This window comes from Phragmites australis, chromosome 15 (assembly GCF_958298935.1).
Source record: "Phragmites australis chromosome 15, lpPhrAust1.1, whole genome shotgun sequence".
Lineage (NCBI taxonomy): Eukaryota > Viridiplantae > Streptophyta > Magnoliopsida > Poales > Poaceae > Phragmites > Phragmites australis.
In genome coordinates, this window is record NC_084935.1 from 24,331,759 (window position 1) to 24,343,352 (window position 11,594).

Below are 11,594 nucleotides of genomic sequence, written 5' to 3' on the forward strand. Positions count from 1 at the left end.
ATGTCTTCTAATTTGGAAATGGAGAAGTGATAATCATAAGGGAGTACTTGAGTCTTGGTGACTAAGGAGAAACGATATTTTTAGTGGATGCTCTAACGAGGACTTAGAGGGAGTGTCAACTGCTCGATATCTCGGAAGAAAATCGGTGTCCTCTTGTTTATCTTTTCACTTTTCGTATTTACTTTGAGCATTTACATTCTTGCAAGCTTTAATTTCGCAATTTGTTTTTTTTCTTTGCTTGCTTGTTTTGTTGCGTTGCTCGAACTTCTTCACATAGTTGTATTAAATGTCATCTAGAATAAGATTGCTACTTATTTTAGTTTTCGGTAGAAGTATTTTTAATTAGTGCTCAATTCATCCCCTCTTAGGCTATTCAATCCTTTCACTCCCTTCAGTCCAAAATAAGTGTTGTTTTGCATTGCATGCAGTTAATTGTTTCAAACTTTGTCTACAAATTACTTTTTATGTATTGAGTTTAGATATTTGAAAATGACACGCGTAGATTTATCTCGAAAAGTGCTTTTATAATAATATACTTTTGCTATGTTTTATTAATATATTTTGACAAAAAATAGCAGTTAAAGTTATATTTTGAGGATCGTGTCGATGCTAAAATGACACTTATTTTGGAATAAAACGGGTACGTGCTTTTATACACGCCGTTAAATAATGATTCATGTTGTTGTGTGTGTATATATCAGGATGCGTCTTAAATAAGTATTTAACACGCCAGCCAATCCAATCTCATGTACGTAATTGGAAAATCTCTTTTACAAAACCAAAAATCACATAATATAAAATAAAAAAACTAAAAATATTAAAGAAAATAGAAAATCACATATTATAAAAATAGAAAAAACTGACGACCGTAAGATCTCCATTATAGAACAGAAAAACTCATTCTAAAGAAAAAAAATCACAACAAAAAATCCCTATTATATATAGGTATATCCCCTCGCTAACCGAGTCAAAGACGGATTCGTATCCTCTGACATTGCTAAAGTAATGTCACCGATAAACAGTAGCAGTGACATTAACCTCATCAACCGCTAGATCTGAAACGGTGTACCTAATATAACTGCATGCTACAGTAAAGTAATACACAATAAAATTGTTATAGTATTTTACTACAATAGAACCGCTACAGTAAATAATGGCACAATATTATTCATTCAGATTCAAATCCTTATTCACTCCGGTGACATTGCTTCTTAATGTGCGAGTCCGTTGAAGACGACCGTGCCTTCCCAAACTACACGTACTTCAATATCCATGCATCATTTATTATCCGGAATCCGTTCAACTAACTCCAAATGTGCCACGCCAACTCGATCCCCGCCTCTTTATCCATCCGCACCCCTCTTCTATTTAAACTGCGCGCCTACATGCGTGCGTGCCTGCTCTCTTCCTCGTACGTGATCCTCCTCTATTTCAGTCGTGATTTTCTGCTGGAACAAGATCCAGATCAGATGGCTGGAGGTTTCGCGGTTGCCAAGGCCGGCACCGACCACCGGCAGTCATTCAAGGGGAAGTTCACTTGGTACGTCTGGATCTGCGGCATCATCGCTGCCACCAGCGGCCTCATGTTCGGCTACGACATCGGCATTTCCGTTAAGCGCCGCGCCGCCCCGCCTTTTCTTAGGTTAGGTCGATCGGATGTGGTGTGCAGTGCATCGATCGAGAATGGCCGGATCGGCTGATCGGATGCTACGTATGCGTTGTGCGCGCAGGCGGTGTGACATCCATGGACGACTTCCTGGGTGCGGTTCTTCCCGGCGGTGTACGCGCGGAAGCACCGTGCCAAGGAGAACAACTACTGCAAGTTCGACGACCAGCGGCTTCAGCTCTTCACGTCGTCGCTGTACCTGGCGGCCAGCTTCGTGGCGTCGCGGGTGTGCACGCGGTTCGGCCGGAAGCGCACCATGCAGGCGGCCTCCGTCTTCTTCCTCACCGGGTCATGCTCATCGTCGGCCGCGTCTGCCTCGGCGTCGGCGTTGGGTTCGGCAACCAGGCCGCGCCGCTCTTCCTTTCCGAGATCGCGCTCAACATCCTCTTCCAGCTCAACGTCACCATCGGGATCCTCGTCGCCAGCGTCGTCAACTACTTCGCGTCCAACGTCCACCCCGTCGGGTGGCGCCACTCGCTCGGCGGCGCCGCGGTCCCCGCGGCGGTGCTGTTCCTTGGGTCTTTGGTCATCACCGAGACACCCACTAGCCTCGTGGAGCGCGGGCGCGCCGAGGCCGGCCGCGCGACGCTGGAGAATATCCGCGGCACGGCCGAGGTGGACGACGAGTTCGAGGAGATCCGGTCCGCGTGCGACCACGCCGCCGCGCTGTGCGAGGAGGAGCGGCCCTACCGCCGGCTCATGCGCGCCGAGAGCCGCCCGCCGCTGGTGATCGCGATCGCCGTGCAGGTGTTCCAGCAGTTCACGGGCATCAACGCCATCATGTTCTACGCGCCGGTCCTGTTCCAGACCATGGGCTTCGAGAGCGACGGCTCCCTCCTCTCCGCCGTGGTGACCGGCAGCGTCAACGTCCTCTCCACCATCGTCTCCATCGTGCTCGTCGACAAGGTCGGCCGCCGCAAGCTCCTCCTCTAGGCCTGCGCCCAGATGCTCATCGCGCAGACGCCCCGTCGGCGGGATCATGCTGGTGCATGTCAGGGCCGACAACAACCCGAGCCACGGGTGGGCGGTGGCGATCGTGGTGCTCATCTGCGTCTACGTGTCGAGCTTCGCGTGGTCGTGGGGCCCGCTGGGGTGGCTCATCCCGTCGGAGACGTTCCCGCTGGAGACCCGCTCGGCGGGGTTCTCCTTCGCCGTGAGCTCCAACATGCTCTTCACCTTCCTCATCGCGCAGGCGTTCCTGTCCATGATGTGCTCCATGCGCGCGTACATATTCTTCTTCTTCGCCGTCTGGATCGTCATCGTGGGAGCCTTCGTCCTCACGCTGCTGCCGGAGACCAAGGGCGTGCCCGTCGACGAGATGGTCGACAGGGTCTGGCGCCGCCACTGGTTCTGGAAGAGGTGCTTCGGCGACGCCGACGAGGTCAAGATCAACAACTGCTAGCCCGCTGATCTGAATCATACTCAGGGGTCGAACTCCGGACAGGCAAAGTCGCGCCCAGTGAGCCGTTCACTCGCATGCAATCATACTTGTGTTTGAACCTGCCTACTTAGATAATTAAATTAATGTCTTTAATTATCATGTTATGGATTTGCCTAAGGATGATGATGAATGTTATGCTATTGCGGACGGCAAGGTAGCTGGTGGCAACACCCTCGAGATTGAGGTGAGCAGGGATTCGACCCCCCCTCCCGCATTCCTCTATAGAAGTGTCCAATAAATGTTAGGTAAGGAGCTCTAATCTAAAAAAAAGAGAAATAAAAAAATAAAAGTCGTGTTATTTATCAGATGTCTGAAAAACCGAATCTCTTCAAACAACAGCTTTCAACAATTAGATTTCAATTGAACGGCTACCCTTCTTCTTCCTCTCTCCCGAAGAAACACGCTTCTTTTTCCTTTGTGATCGCCGACGTCCTGCCTCGTTCCCCTTCGCCATCTCTCCTCCCGCCGTTCTTAGTCGCTTGAGACATGGATCTTGTTTTTAGACACCTGATTAGTAGGAGGCGACATGCATGTACCAATTGCTCTAAACATACGATGGCAATAATATATGAGAAACGACATTGAACCAGAGATGGCAATGCTCTTTTTGCTCAATGCCATAAGCAACCTCTAACTCTTCCACATTAGCTTGTTGAATATCTCCTTCAGGCATAGCTTTCCTACTGGCATTGCAGATCGCCCAACAAATAGGCAAAATCCGCAAACCATCCGTTCTAGGAATGTCTTCACACATGTGAAAGACACAATGTCACGACCCAAAAAAGGGCCGGCCTGAACAAGTGACAGCCGCCATATGCTTATGAATTTAGAAACTTATAAACATATAAGGCTAAATTGTCATCACATATGGAGTAAAGCCAAACCAAGACCTTCCATTTTATTCATGTAACAAGAATTACATCTGACTCTTGTACAACATTTGGCATGACGCCATGCAAATAGCACTACCGGAAACGAGGCCTATGCCGAGTGCCTACGTGTATGTCGAGTGCATTATATCGGGCACTCGGCAAACAGCCACCTACGCCGAGTTCCCAACGAAAGCACTCGGCAAACAATTAGGCACTCGGTAAATTCATCAAAAAATACTCGGCAAACAATAGCACTCGGCAAAAAGAGAAAAAAACACTCGGCGAATTCGGGCATTCGGCAAACAACGCGCCACGTGTCCCTCCGTTCGGCGGCTGACGGCGAGTCGCCCCTTTGCCGAGTGTCGTTTAACGGACACTCGGCAAACATAATAGTTTGCCGAGTGCCCGATATCGGGCACTCGGCAAACTATTTTTTTTTCTTTATTTTCTTTTTGGTTTCCTTTTGTTCTCTTTTCTTTCTCGTAATAACAACCGACCAAGGGCCACCACAGATCGATTCCGGTACTACTACAGTATGGTTTAAGGATGATATTGTTATGAACTTGGAGTTAGAATTCAGTCGTGCTTCAAGATTGAGATGCAGCAGATGTGGACTCCTGGGAGCGGCTCTTGGAATCAGTTGTGCTCTAAACATGTATCAAAGATGCTACCGTGTGATGAGCTGAGCTGACAAACAAAGGAGAATGACAATTCTTCTTGCTTGCCTTAAAAAAGGATTTTCTCTGCTATATACTATCATTCCAGCTGTCATCCAGACAAAGAAAGAATTTTCAATGCTTGCCAAGTGGAAGAAGCAAAAGCAGATCAGCTTGACACACCAAGATGCCCTTCTGATCTATGGGTTTTGCTTGGTTCATCGTTAAGTGCATCAGAGAAGGTAGCTGGTAGCATAGTGAGAAGTGGTGGAACAAAAAAGCAACAAAAAAAATATGAGACTTGCCATGGTGTCATGATATGATACGTAGAGGCTGTGGTAAAAATTTGAGAAGGTTTCGCAAAAGCTGTCACGTACGATGCTTAGAAACCGAAGCATCTCCGAAAAAGAATCGTGGTTTTGAGAGGGAACAGATTAGGTTTGAAGCCAAAGTGACGGTTGAATCATCGTTTGACCTTGAAACTTTTTCTACACTCAACATACAACATAAAATATTCCATGTTAAATTTTGGCATTTTTCTGGGTCCGTTTGCTATTTTTAATTCATTAAGTGCATTTCTTGGCTTTTAATGGATATAAGTCAAATTTGATCTGCAAGTACATGAAATAATGAACAAAAATGGGTAGAAAAATCATATTCATGTTGTTGAGTCTATTTTTAGGCCTTACCCAAGAAATGAAAAGAAATTTGAAACATCTGAGCGGCAACACTCGACCACCAACATGTAGCTTATTGGTTTTCTAATTCTAAAAAAACAAACGAAGTCTGAAAAATATGAGACTTGCCATAGTGTCATGATATGATACGTAGAGGCTGTGATAAAAATTTGAGAAAGTTTCGCAAAAGTTATCACGTACGATGCTTAGAAACTGAAGCATCTCCGAGGAAAAATCGTGGTTTCGAGAGGGAACGGATCAGGTTTGAAGCCGAAGTGACGGTTGAATCGTCGTTTGACCTTGAAACTTTTTCTACACTCAACATACAATATAGCATATTCGATGTTAAAATCTGGTATTTTTTGGGGTCCGTTTGCTATTTTTAATTCATTAAGTGCCTTTGTACAAAAAAAAATTCAGGTGTTTGCCGAGTGTTCTTGCATTTACACTCGGCAAACAAGCGCTTTGCCGAGTGTTTTAGATTTGACACTCGGCAAAAATAGATACTCGGCAATTTCACAAATATAGGGTTTCCCACCCCGGCCGCGCGCGGGGACAAATCTCATAATATCTTTACTTCTCCCCGGCCACCGCCGCCACCTCCCGCGCCCCAATCCGCCGCTGCCGCCAGCGCCGCCCTCCCCCTCCTCCCAGATCCCCCTCCACTGCTGCCGCCCCGCCTCGCGCCGCCGCCCGACGCCGCCTCGCGCCACCCTGCCCGCGCCGCCCCCCTCCGACGCCGCTCCGCGCCGGTCGCTCCGCCTCGCGCCGGCCCGCGCCGCCCCGCGCCGGCCAGGTCCCCCTCCTCCGCTGCCGCCCCGCCTCGCGCCGCCGCCCGACGCCGCCTCGAGCCGCCGCCCGATGCCGCCCCGCCCGCGTCGCCCCCCTCCGACGCCGCTCCGCGCCGGCCCGCTCTGCCTCGCGCCGGCAAGGCCCACCCCGCGCCGGCCCGCTCCGACACCGCCCCGCGCCGGCCGACGCTGCCTCGCCCCGCGCCGGCCAGCTCCCCCTCCTCCGCTGCCGCCCCGCCTCGCGCCGCCCCGCCCGCGCCACCCCCCTCCGACGCCGCTCCGCGCCGTCCCGCTCCACGCCGGCCCGCTCCACCTCGCGCCGGCCAGGCCCGCCCTGCGCCGGCCGACGCCGCCTCGCCCCGCGCCGGCCAGCGCCGCCCAGCGTCGCCCGCCTCTGACACCCGGGGTACAAGGTACCACCACACGCCATGCGCCGTTAAAGCCATGTGCTCGTCCCTCCTTTTAACCTCTCCTCCGGAGAGTATTGCCATGAGGACTTCATATGTGACTCATGTCATTGTAGGCATGTGTTGCTGATAGCACATGAAGTAGATCATATGGGGTCCTCGTGGCAATACTATCCGGGGAATGGGTTATGAATTAGTCTTTAGATGGTTGTATCCTCCATATTTGTCATGCCTGTGTTGTTGTGTTGTTATGTCAGTTTTGCTATTTATTACAAAGGAGGTGCCGCCAAAATTTTGAATTTTGGCTAATTTAGGGTTTAGGATGTGCATGTCGCGTAACCTATGCGTCTCCCGTTTGAAAGAGTTATGGTTATAAATATGCAAGTCTTTGCATATCTATAACCGTAACTGTTTCGAATTGTCCATATTTTTTGGACAGCCCGAGGATGTGTAGATTGGGTTCGTTTCAATGCTCTACTCCTATCCGAGACAGAGGTTCAGCAGCGTCTCCCCGTTGTTCTCCGGATACACATTGTCTTGGCTTGTTGCCGAGACGTGTATTTGGAGAACAGCGGGGAGGTGCTGCCGAAATTCTGTCTCGGATCGGAGTAGAGCATGGAAACGGCCCAATGTACACATCGTCGGGTGGGATTAGGACCTATCTTTACCTATTAGATAGTTTGATGCATGTCGATTCCCTCTTATGGTAAAACACAAATATTTGATGGAAATAATTAATTGTATAGGTAGATGAAATTGATTTTTATATTACTTGCTGAATAAAAAATATTATATGTGTATGTTTCCCAATATGTTAGAGGATGGATGATCGTGAGTGGATGTACACTGGCCGCTCTAGTCAGGGTTTTTTGACTGATGAATGGATCCAGAAGACCGATGCATTCTTGGAATTAGCATTTGCTAGGCCTAAGGGACCTCGTGGAACTTGGTGCCCCTGCAGTATTTGTGCAAACGCGTGTCAACAAACAAAGGAGGTCATAGGTCAACACCTTTGTAAGAATGGGTTTATTCCACACTATACCCGGTGGACCTACCATGGTGAGTCCGAACATGCCAGAGAGGAGGTGGTGCGTCAACGCACCAACGACTATGATGTCGGGGTCGGAGACATGCTAGATGACTTTCATGATGCACATTTTAATGAAGCACATATGGAGGAAGTGCCGGAGTCAACCGCAAAGGACTTCTATGATATGTTGTCTACGGCGCAGCAACCCCTTCACGGGCATTCCAAGGTTTCTCAACTGGATGCCATCGGACGCCTAATGGCTATCAAGTCCCAGTTTAGCTGCAGCCGAGAAACCTTCGACGCAATGTTGACAGTTGTTGGTAGCCTTCTCCCGGAAGGTCACATTCTGCCAAAGAGCATGTACGAGTCGAAGAAAGTCCTCCGTGCACTTAAGATGCCATATGAGCAGATACATGCTTGTCCAAAGGGATGCATCTTATTTAGGAAAGAACACGCGGACGCAAAGTACTGTGTGAAGTGCAATTCCTCTAGGTATCTTGAGATAGACTCTGGTGATGGTTAGAAGAGGCAGCTCGCAATCCCCGTGAAGATCCTTCGGTATCTTCCATTCGTACCGAGAATCCAACGGCTGTATATGACTGTGGAATCTGCTAAACAGATGACATGGCACAAAGATGGGCGTCGATACAATCCTGACAAGCTGGTACATCCATCGGATGGTGAAGCATGGAAGAGGTTCGATCTGATTCATCGTGAAAAAGCTATAGAGGCTCGTAATGTACGAATTGCGCTCGCAACTGATGGGTTCAATCCATATGGTATGACTTGTGCCTCATACAGCTGTTGGCCCATGTTTGTTATTCCCCTCAATCTCCCCCCCGGTGTCATCTTTCAACGACAGAACATATTCCTGTCGCTGATAATTCCGGGGCCTGAATACCCGGGGAAGAATATGAGTGTGTACATGGAGCCACTGATGGATGATTTGGTCCGTGCTTGGGAGGATGGGGTCTGGACATACGACCGAGCTACAAAGACAAACTTCAAAATGCATGTTTGGTACCAGTACTCCCTGCATGACCTACCGGCGTATGGGATATTCTGTGGCTGGTGTGTGCATGGGAAGTTCCCATGCCTAGTATGCAGGGCGGCTCTGATGTTCATTTGGTTGACAAAGGGTGGCAAATATTCTTCCTTCGACAAGCATCGACAATTCCTTCCTCTTGACCATCCATTCAGACAAGACGTGCAGAACTTTACGAAAGATGTAGTTGTTGAAGGCTCGACACCACCTAAGATGACCGGTGCCGCGGTTCGTGCTCAGTTAGACGCTCTCGAGGCCAATGCCCAAGGAGATGGATTTCTGGGATATGGTGAGCAACACGCCTGGACTCACAAGCCATGCTTCTGGAATCTCCCCTACTTCGATGATCTCCTTCTTCCACATAACATTGATGTAATGCACACTGAAAAGAATGTCGCTGAGGCCATTTTTGGAACAATCATGGACATTCCTGAGAAGACGAAGGATAACGTTAAGGCTAGAGTCGATCAAACGAGATTATGCAATAGACCAAAGCTAGACATGGCCCCTCCCAGAGGCGGGAAATCGTGGACGAAGCCAAAGACCAATTTCGTTCTTACAAGGGCCCAAAGGAGGGAAGTACTTGAGTGGTTCCAAACCTTGATGTTCCCTGATGGGTATGCAGTGAATCTGAAGAGGGGAGTGAATTTAGCTACTTTGCGAATCAACGGGCTCAAGAGTCATGACTATCACATATGGCTTGAGCGGCTACTGCCGGTGATGATTCGAGGCTATGTCCCCGAGGATGTTTGGCTAGTGCTTGCAGAGTTGAGCAATTTCTTCCGCCAGCTTTGTGCTAAAGAGTTATCTCATACCGTGGTAGCAGACATGGAAAGACTGGCGCCTGTGTTGCTCTGCAAGTTGGAGAAGATCTTTCCACCCGGCTTCTTTAATCCGATGCAACATATGATTTTGCACCTCCCATATGAGGCACGAATGGGGGGGGGGGTCCGTGCAGGGCCGTTGGTGCTACTCAATTGAGAGATTGCAAAAAATTCTTCAAAATAAATGTAAAAATAAATGCAAAATTGAAGCATCCATAGCCGAATCATACAGCCTGGAGGAGGTGTCAAACTTCACAACAAAATACTATGCTAACAATCTTCCCAGTGTGCATAATCCACCCCCTCGTTACAATGCTGGCAACCCCGAAGATGAATCAAAGCTTAGCATCTTTAGAGGGCAACTTGGCAGTGCAAGTGATGCGACTAACAAGACCTTGCAACATGAAGAGTGGCGCACTATTATGTTGTATGTCTTGACCAACCTATTCGAAGTGGAGCCGTACATGCAGTAAGTGCTCAATACATTATTTCTCAACTAGTCACAAGTTTGTGTCCAACTCCGCTTCTTCTCATTGCTATAGGGAATTCAATGAGCAATTCTGGCATGAATCAAGGGAACCTACCCTCGAGGAAGCTTCGGCCCTTCTTAGAGATGGTGTGGGAAATGACATGCCTGATTTCATTTCTTGGTTCAAACAGAAAGTACTTTCTAACTTGGCTATTACACCAACTTGATTTCATTTCTAACTTAATTTCATTTCTTACATGCGACTAATACACCAAGCTATCCTGCTTAAACTTGTAGGGAACAACCGACGAGTCTATGAGTGCTGACTTGAGACAAGTTGCTGATGGTTGTGCCTATAGGGTCAGGTCATTTAAGGCTTACGACGTGAATGGATATCGCTTCCACACAGCAAGCCACGAGCAGAGTCGGCCCAATCGTAGAACAACAAATACCGGAGTTTTTACTCTAGGCTTAGATGGGGCTGAGTACTACGGAAGAATTGAAGAAATATACGAACTGAATTTTGATGGGAGCAAACCTCTGAATCCCGTCATATTCAAATGCCATTGGTTCGATCCAGAAGTAGTGAGACGGACCCCTAATCTTGGGCTAGTCAAAATTCGACAATCAACCGTCTTACCAGGAGACGATGTCTATATTGTGGCTCAACAGGCCACGCAAGTTTATTATCTCTCGTACCCGTGCAAAACCGTTGAGCGTCTTAAGGGTTGGGATGTTGTGTACAAGGTACCGCCACACGGTAAACTACCAGTCCCAAACAATGAAGATTACAACAAAGACCCCAACACATATGATGGAGAATTCTTTCAAGAAGATGACCTCACAAGGAATTTTGAGATCGACTTGACGGAAGCTCAGGGCATGGAAGTAGACAATGAAACTGGTGCTGACGAGGACGAAGAAGACGAGGTTGAGAATGCGAGGGACTTGGAATTACTTGAGCGGTTACATTTAGGCAATGACAATGATGACGGCATTCCTCCTCCCGAGCATCAGGATGATTATTTCAACACGCGTGATAGTAATGATGAGACTTATGATCCAGCTGATCCCGATGATGATGATTATTTCTAATAACTGTATGTTTATTTCTAATAACTATATGTTTTTTAGTATGCTTCATCTATTTAGATCAAGTTGTATCATCCGTATTAATTGGTTTACTCTTTCTCATAGCAGGTGATTGAAGCATGGTGGGCGGTATGAGGAAGTTAACATCGCTATACAAAAAGGCGACGGGGAAAGCCACGGATGCAGGTGACAGGTCCGGAAAGAGACCCCAGGGAAGACCTACAGGAAGGCCGAGAGGCGGAGGCAGGGGTGGAGGAGGTGCTTCTATACCTGCTGTTGAGGAGGAGACTAAGTCGCCTCTAGGTGCGGCTGAGTCTGAGTCTGACTCGCCTATACCTACGGCTGCGACTCAGTCTGGGGATGAGGAGGAGCAGGTAGAGGTGGAGCAGGTTGACCAGGGGGTAGCTCTAGCTCTACTTCTTCTCGTGTGTGGCTGCGTGGTCCTTCTAGCCTCCCGAGGCAACCGGTGCCAATGGCTAGACACCCGCTCATTCGACCAGATGGAGAGAAGTAAATGGCTCTCTCTACTCTCACTATTTTTTTGCCTTTGTATCTTCAATATTTCAACACATACTAATAAATTGCCTTTACACTTGTGCAGGAACTGGCTGAGGGTTGGAGAGG

General features: G+C 48.4%; 1 pseudogene; it reads left to right on the plus strand.

The window, feature by feature from the left end:
* Positions 1-1,469: 1,469 nt before the first annotated feature.
* LOC133892028 (sugar transport protein 8-like) lies at positions 1,470-3,068 on the plus strand (annotated as a pseudogene).
* The last annotated feature ends 8,526 nt before the right edge of the window (positions 3,069-11,594 follow it).